At 40.6% G+C, this 19,780-nt stretch overlaps 1 long non-coding RNA gene across 3 annotated transcripts in view; it reads right to left on the bottom strand.

Annotated features, from left to right (window-relative positions):
• The window catches only part of LOC137764915 (uncharacterized), a 50,842-nt gene extending 31,433 nt beyond the window's left edge, over positions 1-19,409 (bottom strand). For 2 of the 3 annotated variants that reach the window (XR_011074081.1, XR_011074082.1), the window contains exon 1: positions 19,302-19,403. This is a non-coding gene — a long non-coding RNA (uncharacterized lncRNA). Of the gene's footprint in view, positions 1-19,301 lie in introns of all 3 variants that reach the window. The other variant, XR_011074083.1, reaches the window with a different exon arrangement.
• Between the last annotated feature and the right edge of the window lie 371 nt (positions 19,410-19,780).

Genomic DNA, 19,780 nt, shown 5'->3' with positions numbered 1-19,780 from the left:
TTTTTAGCCTGAAGGATGGTGGGAGAAAGAAGGAGGCAGAGGTGGAGGAAAGGAGACATCAGACACCTATTTTTCTCTTCTTCTTATCTCCTCCTGCCACCTCAAGGTTGAAGGTCAAGGGCAGTGGGTAGCATTAGGAACATCTAGATAACCTTGGGTACTTAAATAACATGAAGATTCTGCTGCACTTCACACCTGGAACTCCGGAAGGCAATGATTCCCATGTTGCCCTCTGCAGCTCTCTGTGACAGCCTCATCAAAGTAAACCTAGAGGTGCTGTGTGGCAGAAAAGATGAACTGATGTTCATCATCAGTTTCTGATGTTTTACTCTTTTTGGCTTGCCTTTGGTGCTCCAGTGATGTGGATTCAACGTGGAGGAAACTGAGTGTTTGGGGAGCTCTGTTTCTTAGCAAGAGTGTTTTGATGCAGCAGCAGATGAATGGGAGAGAGTCATAGCCCTTTAGCTTCAACAAGAGCAGAGTGAGGCCACAAGAGCCAACAAGGGCCACCAGCCACGGTCCACATTGCAAGAGACAAGATCACAAGTGATGCCACCTGCCAATGGCTGTTGTGAGTGCCAGCAGGTCCAGTTGTGACCAGGTGTTCAAGGGTGATGGCTGTGGAGACTAGAGGAGACAGAGGATATTGAATGGCTTTAGGCTTCTTTCCATTCAGAATCACAAGGTCACTTAAGCCCCACTCGCCACATAGACCCAGGCACCATATTGAAATAGAGAAGGAAAGCAATAAAATTCTAAAAAATTGAGTAATACAAAAGAAATAACAAAATTATTACCTCAAGCTGAGAACTAAAGTATTTTGTTTTATTTTGCTTTGTTCCTTTTGTTACCCAGTGTATGGGGGTTCATGAAGAAGATTAAAGGAATCAGAAATCAAATGAAGAAGCTATATTTTCTCTGCACAGTGGGATTGTAGTGTAAATGAATTTATAAACCTACCATGAGAGCAAATGCTTGCTCATAGTTGGCACTCCCTCAAAACCTCACTTGAAAATGGTCCATCATGACTTCCCAGCCAACTCCTCAATCGCTCTCTAAATCATTACCTACAATTTCATTTCCCACTGCTATGTGTCTGATTTGCACACAGTGTGTTAGTTCAGGGACTCTGCAGTCAGTGAATCTGCTGGGCCTAGATCGTCTTTTTGAGCCAGGTTGTGAGGATTGGGATCTGACCTCTGGGTTAGGAAATAGGAGACAGAGCCATACACAGGGGAAGTTCCAGGAAAGTGTCTGAGGTAGATAAATTAATAGAACAGCCAGTTCTTTACTCTTCCACCTATGATTAAAGTCATGACCAAAGTAAAACTGGGAAAAGTGCCCTGTAAAGGTATAAAAATGTTGTATCTTGACAACATGTTCTTTCCTCTGAGTCTCTCCGGTAGACTTACATAACTGTGACTGAGTTTCTCCACTACCATAAATAAGCTTGAGGAGTTCTGTAAATTCCACCTCCTTTTCCCCTATGGGGAATCAGGGATCCATCAGTTCTTTCTTATGCAGCATTTCATTTACATATTCTAGTTACTCTGACATTACAGGTAATAAAATGTTGGCATTATATGTTATAGTGGAATATGATTTTTCATAGAATCCAAATATATTGAGACAGAAACTAAAATCACAGTACACACTATCCTCATTTTAAGATTCAAAAGAGAGTTCCGCATTTTGCAGTCTCTCTGGGTTGTAATTATGAAAATCAGTTATCATTTTCTTTATGTGTGCATCTGGGAGAGTTATGGTTAATAGTCTAAGTCAGTTTATAATTCTATCTCACGTTGCATTTATTCCAAGTTTCATTCCATCCAAAAGCAACTTCGAGGTGTCCTGTGGTGTATCTCCTACCTCATAAACATCTTTGTCAGGAACTCCACATGTTCACCCAGCAGGGGTGTCGAGGTTCATTTAAGGGAAACCAATCGTAAAGCCCATGCCAGGTGATCCACACTGTTAACATGAGTGTGGCACTGCTGAGCCAATGCGAAAGCCACATGATGACCTGAGGGGTGTTTGGAAATGTAGGTGGCTGCTGGTTTACTCATTCGTCGAACAACAGCATAAGTTGAAACCTGCCCTTTTTTCAAATTTGTATGTCAGTGGCAAGAAGAACATGCTGATATGAGGATTTGGTAGCTGACATCAGCTTTAAACCTGGGTGTTAGTGTCTACTCAGAGAGATCACATGGGTTTGCCCAAGGCCAAACCAAGAGGCCAACAGAAATGGGAAAGCACAGAAAAGTTTCTTTTTTTCTAATTCAGTGCCACTCCTTAGTGTCACATGTGAAAACAACATTCACTTCAATATCAGCTGTAATTGTTGAAAAATAAATTGAGAGAGGCACATTATACATGAATGTACCTTCGATTATATTTGCAGGCAGGGGACAGGTCATCATCCTTATCCCATCCCCCCATGGCTCTTCTGTCAGTACATTTTTATTCAACCAGTATTTCGTGAACATTTACTATATGCCAGACTCTTTGAAATTGCTGGGGCACAAATCTGCTCAGCTGGCTTTTCTCCCAACTCAGCCCTGATGTATGAGGATATTTGCTTGTTTTGCTGGATTTTTACTCTTAGCACAGCTCAAAATCTGAAGAGAGAAGAGGTATGTAGGGTGAAGAGTCTTGAGCAGTGTTCCGTGGTGGGTGGGTGAAAGGGTAGGGGCCTTTGAGAATCCACAGCTGGCTGTTCAACCAGAGATGGATGAAATGGTGGGATTGCTGGGCCTCTCCCCCCAAGCACCTAATCGAGTACACTAACCATTACTGGATGTGAAATGAGAAAGAACACAGGTTTTTGCAAGAACTCTTCTCATATTTTGTGCTGTGTGTGGTTGAAAGGGATACTTGGACAAGACAAGTGGGCTGGGGCAGTGTGAGACTGCCCACTCCGGGGGCTTTCGTAACAAGGAACGTTAAAGCGTATTTTTGTTTTGCTGCTCCTCCGTGTGGTCGTAGCCAGGGCTGAACTGAACTGCTCAGGAAAGCAAATGAAACGGAAGGCTCCCCACATACCCTCCCTCTCAGTTTCTCCTGATGTAGCACATAGTCTCTCCTCTAAGTCAAACAAATATTTAAAGAAGATTGGTTTAAAAATTGCAAATTATTAGCTATCCAAGATTCCCGCTTCCATGTCTAACCATATTCTTCTTGTTTCTCTTGGACCTAGCATTTGAGTAGCTTGAAAAGGAGGAAATCAGAAAGCCATATGAGGACCTGAGGGGTGTCTGGAAATAGAGGTGGAGACCCACCCAATTTCTACCTGTGCCCCTCTTGCTGCTAAACAGAGCAGGCTCTTGAAAGATGTGATGGGGGTGATTGTGTCCTTGGCCGTCTCTCCTTTTCCACTGCAACATCTCCCCTCCTCCAGGGCTGAGCCCTGACAATTTAGGTCTCCCCAGTGTGGTTCCAGACATTCTGCTTGCCCAGCCCCATCACAATTTAATTATTATGTGTCTGACCCCCTTAGGGTCCCACTAGGTGACTTTTACCAAAGTACCATATTCTAAAATAATGGTTGGCTATGGACCATGTCTAACTTCTTCCCCATAGAAAGACAGAGATTAAAAGCAAAGGATGAGAAATAGTTATTCTGAAGGCATGCAGCTGTCACAGTAGGCTCTGGGACCGATGGAGAGTGATTTGGGGGCTTGTGCATCTGAGAGTGGCACCCTCAAAATCACAGCACGTGGTGGTGGGGGGATAAAAGCCTCCCCTTTCATGCCACAATCCTTCTCTCTTCTTTTAGCCTCATCAGTTAAGTTCCAAGTTGTTTTCAGGTGCAGTGCAAACCAGAGGACGTCAGGTCTTGTTAAGTGTTCTTTCCCACATTTTCCTTTTTAAATTTCCTCATCTGTTTGTGGCCCAGCATTTCATAGCAGAGAATAGTTTTTCAGCCTCTTTCATTTGAGGGGGTGATACATTAGTGAGTCTTTTTCCTACTGTGAAAGATAGGTGCATGGAAATCGTAGTCCGGGAGAACAGGCTGTAGCCATCACACTTTCACATACTCTGTGGGAAGCAGGAGCCTCGGCACTTTAACTGCCTCCTGAACTTGGGCTCTAAGACAGTTTCAAAGGTCTAAATCTGCAGTAGAATAATTGTCAGCTTTCATCTGAAATTCTAAAATGAACTGGGGAATATTACCTGCAGAGAAGAAGTTTGTAAATGTTTTCCCTTTGTTTCTTATGATCATACATTAGAATTTGAACATATTTCTTTAAGGCTTATACCCTGTTGACAGTTTTACCTTGGAAGAGACTTGAGCAGAATGGCTCTTAGGTGATATTCTTTATTTGGACCAACAAGCCCCATCACAACTTGAAATAAAAATCTCTTTGGCTCCAGGGTTCTTCTTTCACAGTGCTGATTTGTTTTTTATTTCTAATAGTCAATCTCCTTGATTTCCTCAATTTTGTTTTTCTTTTGTTTTTTCCTGAGTGGAGAAGTGGAAATATTAAGAATAATAGGCAACAACGGAGAGTGGAGGGGTTTATGTTTTGTTCCTGACACAGAAATTTAGCAGAGAAGAGTTTGGCTAAAGAGATTCATAAGAAATAAGTAAGCACCTTAATGGGCTAAGGCTTTCCATGAGTGTATTCCAGAATAGACCATCTCCTGGAGACAGGTAACATATTATTTTCTTTATTTTGCATTTTTAAGAACCTGTGAGAGCCGTTAGCAACTATCTGCTAAAAGCATACAGGCAGAGACTCTCAGTGAAGACTGAGAAGTAAACAGTTTGGCTCCAACTTGTTCACATGGATTACTTGGCTTAGTTTCTTTTCTGTTTTTCTTTTCATGTACTACTTTATCCTGTCCTTGTTCCCTGATAAGGTAAGAGATGAAAAACTGCATTAACTCCAACTGTAAAAATTCCAGCCTCTAAAAGAGACCTTAGAATAAGAAGGATCTGGCATTTACTGAGTGAACAAAGGGAACAAAAATTCTATGATTCAAGGAATTTTTGAAAATGAGTTTTTATTTTCTGCAATCAAATGTGAATATGGAATTTGAAACAGGATGACACTCAGAAGCAGATAATATAGCTGGTTGTGAGCTGTTCAAATTCACCAAGGGACACTTTAAGGAATATATGTATGGAACTTCCTTCATTTCATAATAACTGAATTTGTTTATTTTAATTTTTTCCTCTGAAGTTTATAAACCAGGGGAAGATTTTGTATACGTCATGATTAAATCAACTTTAATGATCATTTAAATTCCTCAGTCAGATGCTGAGAAAGGAAGGGGTTTGGGGGGACAAAATCCTACAGTACTGTGCTGAGGGCATATGGAGGAATATCTGTTTTTCAGAATCCAGACATCAGAAGGGATAATTAAAAAGAATTAACAAATTTTACTTGGATAGAAGACAACAGTTACTAGCTTGTACCAAGCACTGTGCTATTCACATACATCATTCCGCTGAGTCTTCACAAAACCCAGCTAGTAGGATACTATTATTCCCATTTCATGGGGGTGAAATATAGGTATTTTGAAATGTAGGTAATTTTCCTAGCTGTCCTGGCACACACATCTTCTAACAACAAATCATGTGCTCTTTTTTCCTAACCCAAAAGGCCTTCCAAGTAAATGCTCTCCACTCCACGGTGGATAATTCATCTTCCAGCTGTAAAAACACAGGGGGCTTGTTAACCCCCTTAACCTGGGGTTAAGGTTGCCAGATTTAGCAAATAAAAATGTAGAACACCCTGTATATGTCCCAAATATTGTATGGGACACACTCATACTAAGAGATTATTCATTGTTTATCTGAAATTCAAATTTAACTGCTGTCCTGCATTTTATCTGGCAATCCTAGGTAGGGGACTATGGGCACTTGCTGAAAAGGAGGAACCTGAAGGAAAAAGCAGGTAAGAAATTGGAACTCAACAATGAGTCTAGGGTCCAATAAACAGTGAGGGATCTTCCTAAGGAAAAAAAAGCTGCACCTTACTAACTTAATTTTCACATGAAGCTGCAGGAGAAAGTTTGATGGTAGAGATACCAGGATGTGTGTGATGGTAGAGATACCAGGATGTGTGTAAACTGGGAAGAAGTACACTTGTGGTAAATGTTCAGTAAACAGTGACCACAATGAGCTACTGTCATCTGGAAAGGACTCGTGTACTGTTAGATCCCTAATGGCTAATGCCCTGGACACCAAGAGTAGCCACTCATAATTCAGGTCCTGAGTGACTGAATTAAAAGCACACACTTTGGAGTGATATTAACTACCAGGTATTAACTCTGTCACTTTGATCAGGTTACATATTGTCTTTGAGCTTCAATGCCTATATTTGCATAATAGAGTTTATATTACTCTAAGAACTGTTTTACTCAATTAATGGCAGAAGTGGCTTATGTTCTTCCTTCTCCTTCTCCTTCTCCTCCTCCTCCTCCTCATCATAATCTAGAGTAGGAACTGGTAAACATTTTTTGTAAAGTCCCAAATAGCAAATATTTTAGGTTTGATGGGCCATAATGGCTCTGTCACAGCTACTCAATTCTGCCATTCTAGTGAGAAAGTAGCCACAAACAACATACAGAAATGGCTGTGTTCAATAACACTTCATTTACAAAAAGAGGTATTGGATTGGATTTGGCCTGAGGGCTGTAGTATGCCGATCCCTGATTTAAAGCAGGGCTCCCCAATCTCTTCCCAAATCTCATCATCACGGGCAAAGGATGGGGAAAGAAGGAAAGGGGTACTGCTGGACCTGGTGAATTAGCAGGAATTTATCTTTGACAGGGTACCAGTTGTATGTGGTGAATAGCAAACCGCTTCTTTTTAAATAGCCTTTCTATTTTTAGAGCAATTTAAGTTCACAGCAAAATTGAGAGGAAGGTGCAGAGATCTCTCGTATCCCCCCTGCCCTCACGCATGCACAGCCTCCCCATTACCAGCATTCCCCACCAGGGTGGTACGTTTGTTACAACTGATGAATCTATATTGACACATCATCATCACCCAAAGTCCATAGTTTACCTTATGATTCACTCTTGTTGTACATTCTATGAGTTTAGATATATATGTATATGTCATGCTATAATGACATGTATCCACCATTACAGTATCACACAGAGTATTTTCACTGCCCGAAAAATCCTCTGTGCTCCAGTTATTTATCTTGCTCCCCTCCAACCCTTGGCAACCACTGATCTTTTTACTGTCTGCATAGTTTTTCCTTTTCCAGAATGTCACATCGTTGGAATCATACAGTATGTTGCCTTTTCAGATTGGCTGCTTTCTCTTAGTAATATGCATTTAAGGTTCCTCCGTGTCTTTTCATGGCTTGACAGCTCATTTCTTTTTAGCAGTGAATAATATTCCATTGTCTGAATGTACCAGTTTACTTATCCATTCACCCACTGAAGGACATAATTGTTGCTTCTAAGTTTTGGCAATTGTGAATAAAGCTGCTATAAACATCTCTGTGCAGGTGTTTTTTTTTTTAAATTTATTTTTAATTTATTTATTTTTGGCTGCGTTGGGTCTTCATTGCTGCACGCAGGCCTTCTCTAGTTGCGGTGAACGGGGGCTACTCTTTGTTGTGGTGCGTGGGCTTCTCATTGCGGTGGCTTCTCTTGTTGCGGAGCACGGGCTTTAGGGTGCACGGGCTTCAGTAGTTATGGCACGTGGGCTCAGTAGTTGTGGATCGCGGGCTCTAGAGTGCAGGCTCAGTAGTTGTAGCGCAGGGGCTTAGTTGCTCCGCGGCTTGTGGGATCTTCCCGGCCCAGGGCTCGAACCCGTGTCCCCTGCATTGGCAGGAGGATTCTTAACCACTGCGCCACCAGGGAAGTCCCTGTGTGTGGGTTTTTGAATGGACAGAAGTTTTCAGCTTCTTTGGGTAAATACCAAGTAGCATGATTGCTGGATTGTATGGTAAGAATATGTTTTATAAGAAACTGCCAAACTGTCTTACAAAGTGCCTGTGCCATTTTGCATTCCCACCAACAATGAAGGAGAGTTCCTGTTGTTCCACATCCTCGCCAGAATTTGGTGGTGTCTGTGTTCTGCATTTTGGCCATTCTAATAGGAGTGAACTGGTATCTCATTGTTTTAATTTCCATTTCCCTGATGACATATGATGGGGAACATCTTTTCATATGCTTATTTGCCATCTGTATATCTTCTTTGGTAAGGTGTCTGTTAAGGTCTTTGGTCCATTTCTTAATCAGTTGCTTAATTTCTTAATGTTGAGTTTTAAGGGTTCTTTGTATATTTTGGATAACAGCCCTTTATCAGATGTGTCTTTTGCAAATATTTTCTCTCAGTGCACCTGCCTTTTGAGAAGCCCTGATCAGAATGAGTAAGAAAGATATAGACTCTCTATCAAAATCCCAAGGGCAAGAGTTGACTTTTATGCACTTTTATAATAAAATCTAACATATACTGGGTGCTTATTGTGTGTTGACCACTGTGATAAGCATTTTATATACATTATCTCATTCAGTGCAGTCCAGACTCTCAAAGAACAGGTACTATTACTATCCTCACTTTGCACATGGGGAAACTGGGGTTTGGGAAGACTCACATGATCACACAGATATCTAGAATTTAAATTCAAGCAGTCTGACCCCAGCGTCTGGACGCTTGACTCCTATACCTATACCGTATTGCAGTGCCAGTGCTATTAAATACAACACAGCTCCCTCAAAACAAAGGAAGAGAGAAGACAGGTTTTCATGTGCTGAGGACAGAATGTTGGAAGGCACTGAGGCATGAAATAACATGGTGCCTTTCAGAAGTGGTGAGGAGTTTGGCATAGCTGGTCTTATTCTAGGCTTCTCAGTTCTCTGTCTCAATGAGTGACATCCATCCAGTTGGTCAACCCAGCAATCTAGAAGTCATCCTCAACTTTTTTCTTTTCCTTAGCTTCATGACCAAATTATCAAATCCCATTCATTTCACCTTCTATATCTTTCAAGTCTATCTACGCCTCCCCATCTCCTCTACCTCTACCGCCACCCTGGTCTGTGCTGCCATCAGCCTCCATCTGGGTCTCTGCAGTAGCTGTCTAACTAGGATACTAGATCCACCCCATCCCTGCCAATCCATTCTCCTCACTGCAGCCAGAGTGATATTTCAAAAATACAAATCTGATGATGATGTCATGTCTTCCTCCCCACAAACTCTTAATATCTCTAATAGTTTACCATCGCTATCAGGGAAAGACAAAACCTTTGACTTGGTTTCAAGGTCCTGTGGGGTCTGGCCCCCCTGTTTCTCTTTCTAGCACCTTCCCACAATACTCATCCTCCCTCACTTGGCTACAGAAACACTGGTAATTGTTCAGTCCCTCGTACTTCACACGCTCCCTCCCACCACCCTTTACTGGGGATCTCTACCCCCTCATTATTATATATTTTTAAACATGTTATTTATTTTTGGCCGTGTTGGGTCTTTGTTGCTGTGCGCGGGCTTTCTCTAGTTGTGGTGAGCGGGAGCTACTCTTCGTTGTCGTGAGTGTGCTTTTCATTGCGGTGGCTTCTCTTGTTGTGGCACACGGGCCCTAGAGCAAGCGGGCTTTGGTAGTTGCGGTGCGTGGGCTCAGTAGTTGTGGCGCACGGGCTTAGTTGCTCCACGGCATGTGGGATCTTCCTGGACCAGGGATCAAACCCGTGTCCCCTGCATTGGCAAGTGGATTCCTAACCGCTGTACCATCAGGGAAGTCCCTACCCCTTCGTTCTTTGCCTAGTTAATACACATTCTTCAAATCTCAGCTCAGATTTTACACCCTCAAAGCTGTCTTCCTTGACTTCTGTGACTAAGTGATATCCCTCTAAAAATGCTCTCATAAACTATGAATTTCTCTTTTACAGAACCTACAAAAGCTGTGATTTTAAGTTAAAATGGGTATTTAATGACCATATATCTATTAAGTCAAAGGAGAGCCGTGAGTTCAGGCATAACCAACTCCAGAGGCTCTAATAATGTCCCGGGACCTCTCCTCTGCTGTCCCCTATGTTGGCTTCTTTCTCTGGTAAGCTCTCTGCCCATGTCAAAGTTTACATTGTCCTCACAGTTAATGATCGCAGTTTAAAAGTTCACAGGGCAATGTGACATTTATTTGTGTGATTATGTTTGTGGTATCTGTCTTCTTCCCTGGATGGCAAGGGCACCCCATGTTCCTGGCACATGTCCTGGCACAGAATGAAGGGGTGGATGGATAACTAGGCCTCAAATGGAGATGGGGAGAGAAGAAGAAGGAGATAAGACTAACTCAGGAGCATGATGCCTTTAAGATAGCTTTCTGTGGGGCTATCTCTGATTCTTTAAAATTAGAAAGCAGTTGATACAAACAACATAGAAGCAGATGATTTTAAAACCAAAGCTTGGAGGAATTAAGAGGACTTATTTCAACAATTGCTGAAATATGAAAAGGATTTTTTAAAGTTATACTTTATTTTTAGAGTTTTACACTGCCATTATATGACATTATTCAACATTTTCCATTGTTGAATAATTGAGAAGATAGTACAGAGAACCCATATATCCACACTTAGTTTCTCCTTCTTATAATAGTATGGTATATTGGTTAGAATTAATGAACCAATATCAATACATTAACTAATAATTAACAGTTTATTCAGACTTAGTTTTTACCTACTGTCTTTTTTTTTCTGTTCCAGGATACTGTATTAGTTCCACAAGGCTGCCATGAGAAAATTCCACAAACTGGGTGGCTTGAAATAGCAGAAATTTATTGTCTCACAGTTCTGGAGGCTAGAAGTCTGAAATCAAGGTGTCAGCAGGGCCATGCTCCCTCTAAAACCTGAAGAGGAATTCTTCCCTGCCCCTTCCTGGCTTCTAGTGGTTTTCTGGCAATTCTGATGTTCCTTGACTTGCAGCTGCATACTCCGACTCTTGCCTTTGTCATCAAGTGGCCTTCTCCTGTGTCTCTCTCTTCATATGGCCATCTTCTTATATGGATGCCAGTAGTATTGGATTAGGGACATACCCTACTCCAGTATGTGCTTATCTTAACTAATTACATTGCAATGACCCTATTTCCAAATATGGTCACATTCTAAGATACTGGGGATTAGGACTTCAACATATCTTTTCTGGGGGGGGACACAATTCAATCCATAACAGATTTCATCCAAGATACCACATTATGTTTAGTCATTGAGTCTCCTTAGGCTCCTCTTGGCTGTGACAGTTTCTTCAACTTTCCTTGGTTTCAATGACCTTGAGAGTTTTGATGAATACTGGTCAGGTATTTTGTAAGATGCCTCACTGTTGAAATGTGTCTGATGTTTTGCTCATGATAAGACCAGAATAATGTGTTACTCATAGTAGAAAATCCACAGAGGTAAAGAGATATTGTCATCACATAATCTCCAGGGTGCATACTATCAACATGATTTATCACTGTTGATGTTCACCTTGATCACCTGGCTGAGGTCGTGTTTAGCAGGTTTCTCCCCTGGAAAGTTGCTCTTTTTTCCCCTTTCCATACTGTGCATTTTGGAAGGAAGGCTCTACGCACAGCCCCTAAGGAGTGGGGAGTTATGCTCCTGCTCCTTTAGTGTGGAGTATAGACATAAATTATTTGAAATTTATCTGCATGGGAGATTTGTCTCTTCTTGCCATTTATTAATTTATTCAATCATTTATTTATATCAGTATGAACTCATGGATATTTATTTTCTAATTTGTATCATAATTCAATACTACTTTATTTTGTTTCTCAAATTGCTTCAGCTTTGCCATTGGGAACTCTTTTAGTTGACTCCTGTGTCCCTTTGACATAATCCAATCGAAAATTTTTAAGCACTTCCTTATTTTCTGGCACTACAAGATAAGATGTGCCAGGCTCATTGTGTATATTTCTGCCCCAGTATCAGTCAATTCTCCAAGGAGCCCTGGTTCCTTTTATCGGAGAATGGTATTAGAAACCAATATTTGGGCAACAAAAAGGGTTTTGGATAAGGGAAGTGAATGAAAGCTGAGAGGGAGAAGAGAGTTGTAGGCACAAAACCCATGAAAAAGGGAGGAAGTGAATTGCCCAGGCTAAGCAAAGAGTTCCTGATTAGAGTTCAGAGAGGTTAAGGAGGAGAGAGATGAGTAGAGGGACATAAGTGAAGAGGACAAGGACAGAGGGTCCTAAAGTCAACCAAGAGGCATCGAAGCAAATGACCTTGTTATTAGCTGAACTGCTGATTATCAGTCATTGAGGAGATCTTCCATAGTTGATTAAAGAGCAATGTTCCATTCCTGTCCCACCCCAAAAAACAACTACCCATTTGGTTGTAACTTCAGGGTCTTGTAAGATCTTAGACCCCTTCAAAAAGCCAGGCAAGATGGGAAAATGCATGGTAAGGAATCTCTGCACTTACAGACTTTGTTTCCTACCTCTAGCCATTTAGTGAACTTGACCATCAGCAAACCCAGCTGGTACTCTCAGCCACCTTCATATTGGACATGAATGCCTACCAGCCTTTCGCTTATGAGGCTATTTGAAATGATGGTTAGGATAACTGGCTACTTATCCATTGTCATTGAACTGGACCATTGAACTTTTTGAGCCTCTCCTGAGTGTTGTCCCATGTGAAGTCACATTTTAACATAAGCCATATATTGCATCTGGATGGCAAGGCAAGACCAACCTTCAACACTTTGCTGGCACAAAGATAGGTTTTAGTGGCTGATGTTGGCTATGTTGGGCCAAAGGGCAAAAGTAAATGAACCGTGTCCTAGGAAGGCTGTACACAGAGAACAGATTTTTTTAGTTCAAAGGTTGTCTATTTACCAGGTATGTAACTTTAGGTGTGTTTTTAATATCCCCAGGATTCAATAGCTACAAAATGGAAGTAGTAAAATCTACTTCCAAAGATTATTGTGGGGATAAATTAGAGAATATATTTGTAATGTCCTGAGAACAGTGTCTGGCACACAGAGCTCTGGAGAGTGAGCACCCAGCTTTCTATACTCTCCTCCTCATTATGGTCTCCTTTTTCTCTCTCACCCTTTTCCTCTCTTCAAGCACTAAAGCCTTTGTCTCATACCCTAGTAGTTCATGGCTCCTAAATTCGGCCTTCTTTCCAGGCCTCTCATCCCTGAATTGCCCCAAGCCATAATAGCTTCTTTCTCTTCACCACTCATCAAAACTCCCATTTCCTGAAAATCTGATCTTAGCCAGATGTTAAGAAAAAGCATTTTGCTGAGTTGATTAAAGTATAAATAGCTTATAGGCATTACAATGTTAATTAATACATTATTAATACATTAATACATGTTACTTTGTTCAAGCACATCTGTGGGGTGTATGAGTGTGTGTGTGTGTGTGTGTGTGTGTGTGTGTGTGTGTATGTGGACTCTCCCCATAATCTGTGTCCAGCCTGAGGCTGTAGAGCACGGTGATTAGGAGGACAGGCTCTGGAACTCGTCTGTGGAGTTTCATATCCAGACTCAGTCTCATATTAGCTATGGGACCTTATGTAAGTTCCTTAGGCTTTCCACATATTAGTGTCTTTATCTCTACGTACGTCTAATAAGGTTGCTGTAGGGTGAAATGAGATGGTTCATATAATACACTTTGAAGAGTGCCTCGTGGAAATAAACTACCCAGTAAATATTAGCTATCATGATAGCTGATAACCAAGGCAGTCATTTCCACATCCTACCTCTGCTTTGAACCTCAGAAAAGGTGAGACTCAATTTGATACTTCTTCCTCAAAAGTTTCCTACTGATGAGAAGAGCATCTCCTTTGGTTTTGTACATAACCAGAGAGCAAAATTCCAAGAACTCAGCATCCAAGCATAAAGTAATTTCAAGGTTTGTGCTATGGACTGAATTGAGTCCCTCTGCCAAGTTCATATGTTGACGCTATAATCTCCAGTGTGATGGTGTTTGGACATGGAGCCTTTGGGGGTAATTAGGTTTAGATGAGGTTATAAGCATGGGACCTCATGATGTAAGTGCCCTTATAAGAGGAGACACCAGAGAGCTCTCTTTCTCTCTGTGTATTTCTCTCTGCCATGTGAGGACATAGCAAGAAGGTGGTCATCTGCAACCAGGAAGAGGGTCCTCATCAGGAACTGACCATGCTGGTACCCTGATCTCAGACTTCTAGCCTCCAGAACTGTGAGGAAATAAATGTCTGTTGTTTAAGCCACCTGGCGTTTGGTATTTTGTTATGGCCACCCAAGCAGACTAATACAGTATGAATGATAAGATGATCCCACAACCAACCAAATATAAAATGTCAGAACTTTTCAGTGAACTGATAGAAACTTACTAATAAAGCTAAGACTTTACTCATTAACATGTGATCTGGTTCACCATGTTAATTATAATCACAGGCTACAACCCCAGCCAAATGTCTTTTAGATGAATCATAAATTGTTATCTGAGCTGGATAAGAACTTAGGAATCATTTGATTCACATTCTCGTGTGGCAGATGAGGTCACTGAGGCCTAGAATGGTTAAGAGGTTCAGCAGAAGCTGCACAGCTGGAGCCCAGGTTCTCTCCCTCTGAGGCCCGTGTTCTCTTCACACAATGCCTCAGTGCAGATCATCAGTCACAGGGAGGCCCTGGAGGGGCTGTAGAGATGAATTAGCTCAAACCAGAGCTCCTAGAAAGAGTGCAAAGATTTTCCTTCCTAAGTTTCATGTGCATGTGAGAAAATATTGTGTAGCAGTATTAACCTTTTATTTACTCTGACTCAGAGATGCAAAGAAATTATGGCGTATCTGTTTTCTAGAATTGATCTAAAGTTCCTCCTGAGTTTCACCCTATCCCCTCAGTGTAGACTGAGGTGGTGGGTTTGGGACAGTTGGTGATGACATTTACATTTGCCAACAAACAGCATCACTGTCTGTTCCACTTAGACAGTCTCTTTTACATCATTTGGCTTATTTGAGGTCGGGCTTGTGGGTTTCTTCCCTCTCTCCCTGCTCCTTCTCAAGATGGCCTTGACTCTGTTTGTGCAAGTTTGTGTGGTGTTCTTCAATGCTAAGTCTGGCCCTTGGTAGGATGGGTCTGCTAAATTGCACCTGGACCTGCATTGTTTTGGGTGCAAAATCAGGTAATTTAGTCCTATCCTGGGACTCCACTAGTCCAATTCTTTCAGTGGCTCCTGTCCCTACACTGAAGCATGTGGGAACTTCCAGATCTTCTAGGCCAGAAGATCCAGCCCTTAGGCAAAAGTCTGTTTTTTGAAAATAAAGTTTTATTGGAACATGGCCATGCCTGCTTATTTACACATGGACTATGGCTGCTTTCATGCTACAAATACAGTACTGAGTAGTTGTGAAGGGAACTGGTCCTCAACTCCAAAAATATTTACTATCTGGCTCTTTAGAGAAAAAGTTTGTTGCTCACTGCTCCAGACCACTGCTGTCCAATAGAACTTTCTGCTATGATGGAAGTGTTTCTTATTTGCCTTTCAATACAGTAGCCATCAGTCACATACTGTTATTGAGCACTGGAAATGTGGCTAATGTGACTAAGGAACCAAATTTAAAATTTCATTTAATGTGAATAACTTTAAAATTTATTACACATTTATAACAACAACATCATACTCAACAGTAAAAAGCTGAAAGCATTCCCTCTAAGATCAGGAAAAAGACAAGGATGTCCACTCTCACCACTTTTATTCAGCATAGTTTTGGAAGTCCTAGCGATAGCAGTCAGAGAAGAAAAACAAAAGCAATCCAAATTGGAAAGGAAGAAGTAAAACTCTCATTGTTTGTAGATAACATGATACTCTACATAGAAAATCCCAAAGACACCACCAGAAAACTATTAGAGCTCATCAATGAATTTGGTAAAGTTGTAGGATAAAAAATTAATATGGAGAAATGTGTTGCATTACTGTACACTAACAATGAAATATCAGAAAGAGAAATTAAGGAAACAATCTCATTTACCATCGCATCAAAAAGAAAAAAATACCTAGGAATAAACCTACTTAAGGAGACAAAAGTCCTGTACTCCAAAAACTATAAGATGCTGATGAAACTAATTGAAGACGACACAAACAGATGGAAAGATATACCGTGTTCTTGGATTGGAAGAATCAATATTGTTAAAATGGCCATACTACCCAGGGCAATCTATAGATTCAATGCAATCTCTATCAAATTACCAATAGCATTTTTCACAGGACGGGAAAAAATGTTTTTAAATGTGTATGGAAACACAAAAACCCCAAATAGCCAAAACAATCTTGAGAATGAAGAACAGAGCTGGAGAAATCATTCTCCCTGACTTCAGACTATACTACAGAGCTACAGTAATCAAAACAGTATAGTACCCGCACAAAAAACAGACACATAGACCAATGGAACAGGATAGAAAGCCCAGAAATAAACCACATACTTACGGTCAATTAATCTGTGACAAAGGAGGAAAGAATATACAATGGAGAAAAGCAATCTCTTCAATAAGTGGTGCTGGGAAAACTAGACAGCAACATGTAAAAGAATGAAATTAGAACATTCTCTAACACCATGCACAAAAATAAACTCCAAATGGATTAAAGGCCTAAATGTAAGACCAGATACTATAAAACTCCTAGAGGAAAACTTAGGCAGAACACTCTTTGACATAAATCACAGGAAATATTTTTTGGATCTGTCTCCCAGAGTAATGGAAACATAAGCAAAATTAAATAAGTTGTACCTAATTAAACTTAAAAGCCTTTGCACAGCAAGGGAAACCATAAACAAAATGAAAAGACAACCTACAGACTGGAGAAAATATTTGCAAACTATGAGACAGACAAGGAATTAATTTCCAAAACATACGAACAGCTTATAAAGCTCAATATCAAAAAAAAAAAAAAAAAAAAAAAACCCAAACGACCCAATCAAAAAATGGGCAGACTTCCCTGGTGGCACAGTGGTTAAGAATCCGCCCGCCAATGCAGGGGACATGGGTTCTAGCCCTGGTCCGGGAAGATCCCACATGCTGTGGAGCAACTAAGCCCGTGTGCCACAACTACTGAGCCTGCACTCTAGACCCTGCAAGCCACAACTACTGAAGCCCATGCACTCTAGGGCCCATGCTCCACAACAAGAGAAGCCACCGCAATGAGAAGCCCGTGCACCGCAACGAAGAGTAGCCTCCACTCGCCGCAACTAGAGAAAGCCCGCATGCAGCAACGAAGACCCAACACAGCCAAAAATAAATAAATAAATAAATTTATTTTTAAAAAATGGGCAGAAGATCTAAATAGACACTTCTCCAATGAAGACATAGATGGCCAAAAAGCACATGAAAAGATGCTCAACATCGCTAATTATTAGAGAAATGCAAGTCAAAACTACAATGAGGTATCACCTCACACCAGTCAGAATGGCCATCATCAAAATGTCTACAAATAATAAATGCTGGAGTGGGTGTGGAGAAAAAGGAACCCTCCTGCACTGTTGGTGGGAATGTAAACTGGTGCAGCCACTATGGAGAAAATTATAGAGATTCCTTGAAAAACTAAAAATAGAGCTACCACATGATCCAGCAATCCCATTCCTGGGTACATATCCAGAAACAATTAAAACTCTAATTTGAAAAGATACATGCACCCTAGTTTCATAGCAGCATTATTTACAATAGCCAAGACATGGAAACAATCCAAGTGCCTATCAACAAACAATTTGCTTAAAAAGATGTGGTATGTATATATATATATATATATATATATATATATATATATATATATATATATATATATATATATATATATATATATATGTATATATGTATACACACACACACACACACACACACACACACACACACACAATGGAACATTACTCAGCCATAAAAAAGAATGAAATGATGCCATTTTTAGGTACATGGATGGACCTAGAAATTATCCTACTGAGTGAAGTAAGTCAGACAGAGAAAGACAAATATCATATGATATGGCTTATATGTGGAATCCAAAAAATGATGCAAATGAACTTATTTACAAAACAGTAGTAGACTCAGACGTAGAAAACAAATTTATGGTTACCAAGGGGGAAGGAGGGGAAAGGATAAATTGGAAGTTTGGGATTAACAGATATACACTCATATACATAAAATAGATAAAAGCAAGGACCTACTGTGTAGCACAGGGAACTATATTCAATCTCTTATAATAACCTATAATGAAAAAGAATCTGAAAAAAATATATATATATAAAACTGAATCACTTTGCTATACACCTGAAACATTGTAAATCAACTATACTTCAATTTAAAAAAAGATAAATAAGTTAGGAAAAAAATTTAATTAAGTAGCCTTATACGTCTAGTGGCTACCACATTGGACAGTGCAGCTGTGGACACCCTGAACAGGTCTCCGGGAGCCAACAATTCTGCCTCAGGATCTTCTCTCGCCCCTTCCCTCGGCTTCCACATTCTCACTCTGGGGACATGGGTTCACATTCAAGGTTTTCAACTAGGGGTATGGAACTTTCCTCAGGAGGGAAGAGGAATGTGCTATTAGTCCCTAACGTTCCAGACTCTTCCATATCTATCAGATGTTTACTATCCAGCACCACCCACCAGTGTCCCAGGTTTTGACCCAGGGATAGGCTGTGAAGAGTAAACTCTGGAATATTTTTCTTCCGTAGTCCACTGGGTCAGGAAGGGCGGTGTTGCCTCTTTTCATGTGCAGCTGGGATTCCCTTACGAGATGCTATATCCTCCTCCTCCCTGAGATCACATCCATTCTTTTTCCTTTCCAGGACTATCAGATGGATGAGGTACAGAGACAGAAAACAGCTTAACCATAAGAGAGGGTCATCATGCTGGCATTCCAAAACAATGTCCTTCATAGGACTGCTGCATTAACTTGATTTATGTAAGATTAGAAGTTTGACTATGCTCAGATTCAACGCGCATTTGTTGAGTACCTGAAGTTTCAAGCCCTCAACCCACTGCTAGAAAGGACCCACTCTGCTTCTCTCCCTTTTCTTTCCCTCTCCCCAAGCTGATAAATACAGTTCCCAATCATCCCTTTGAATCTGCTTCAGTAGCTTTAGAGGAAATACTTGCAATATAAGCATGGTCTTTTCTTGAATAATTGACATTTTTCTTATCCATTACCTTTATATAGCACTTATACCTGATACAGCAGTTACTGCCTGTCAAACTTCATGATTATCTGATTAACTAATTTCCTGTCTCTGCCTTCAGAATATAGGCTACATGAGAGCAGAAATTCTCTGGTTCACTGCTGTATTCTTAGTATATAGAATTGCTCCTGAAAGAAGGTAGGTACTCAAATATTTTTGAATGAATAAAAACACGTAGATTATACCTCATAGGATGATCCTGATGTTTAAAAACAAAATACCTTCCACACCAGGGGCGAAGATGGAGCAGGCCAAAGGAGAGGAAGGTTATAGAGAATCCCTCTTCACTGCCTTGCTGGGGATAGTGAGGGGCAAAAGTTGTAAAAGAATGTGGAATCCCACTTGCATCATGCATTAAAAACCCACAACTTTGAGAAGTTAAATGATGACCCATTGCTGGCAGAGAAGATATTCACATGCCTTGTTTCCCAAATTCCAAGTGTCCACCCATTCTTTACTTGATTATAACTACTATAACCGAGATTAATTTCTGAAACTCATTTATTTACCTAAAATTTCGATAGTTGGCAACTTCTGGAGGTGTCCTTATTTTTTTTGATAAAACAATTAGATTATGGAGATTAAGTTTTTGTTTGAAATTAACTGGAATCTTTTCTTAATTATGTTTTGCCTTAACATCTTTATGCTGCAATGTATTTTAAAT

This window comes from Eschrichtius robustus, chromosome 5 (assembly GCF_028021215.1).
Source record: "Eschrichtius robustus isolate mEscRob2 chromosome 5, mEscRob2.pri, whole genome shotgun sequence".
NCBI classification, from domain to species: Eukaryota; Metazoa; Chordata; class Mammalia; order Artiodactyla; family Eschrichtiidae; genus Eschrichtius; species Eschrichtius robustus.
Note: the sequence above shows the minus strand (reverse complement) of the source record. Positions and strands in the feature narration are given on the sequence as shown.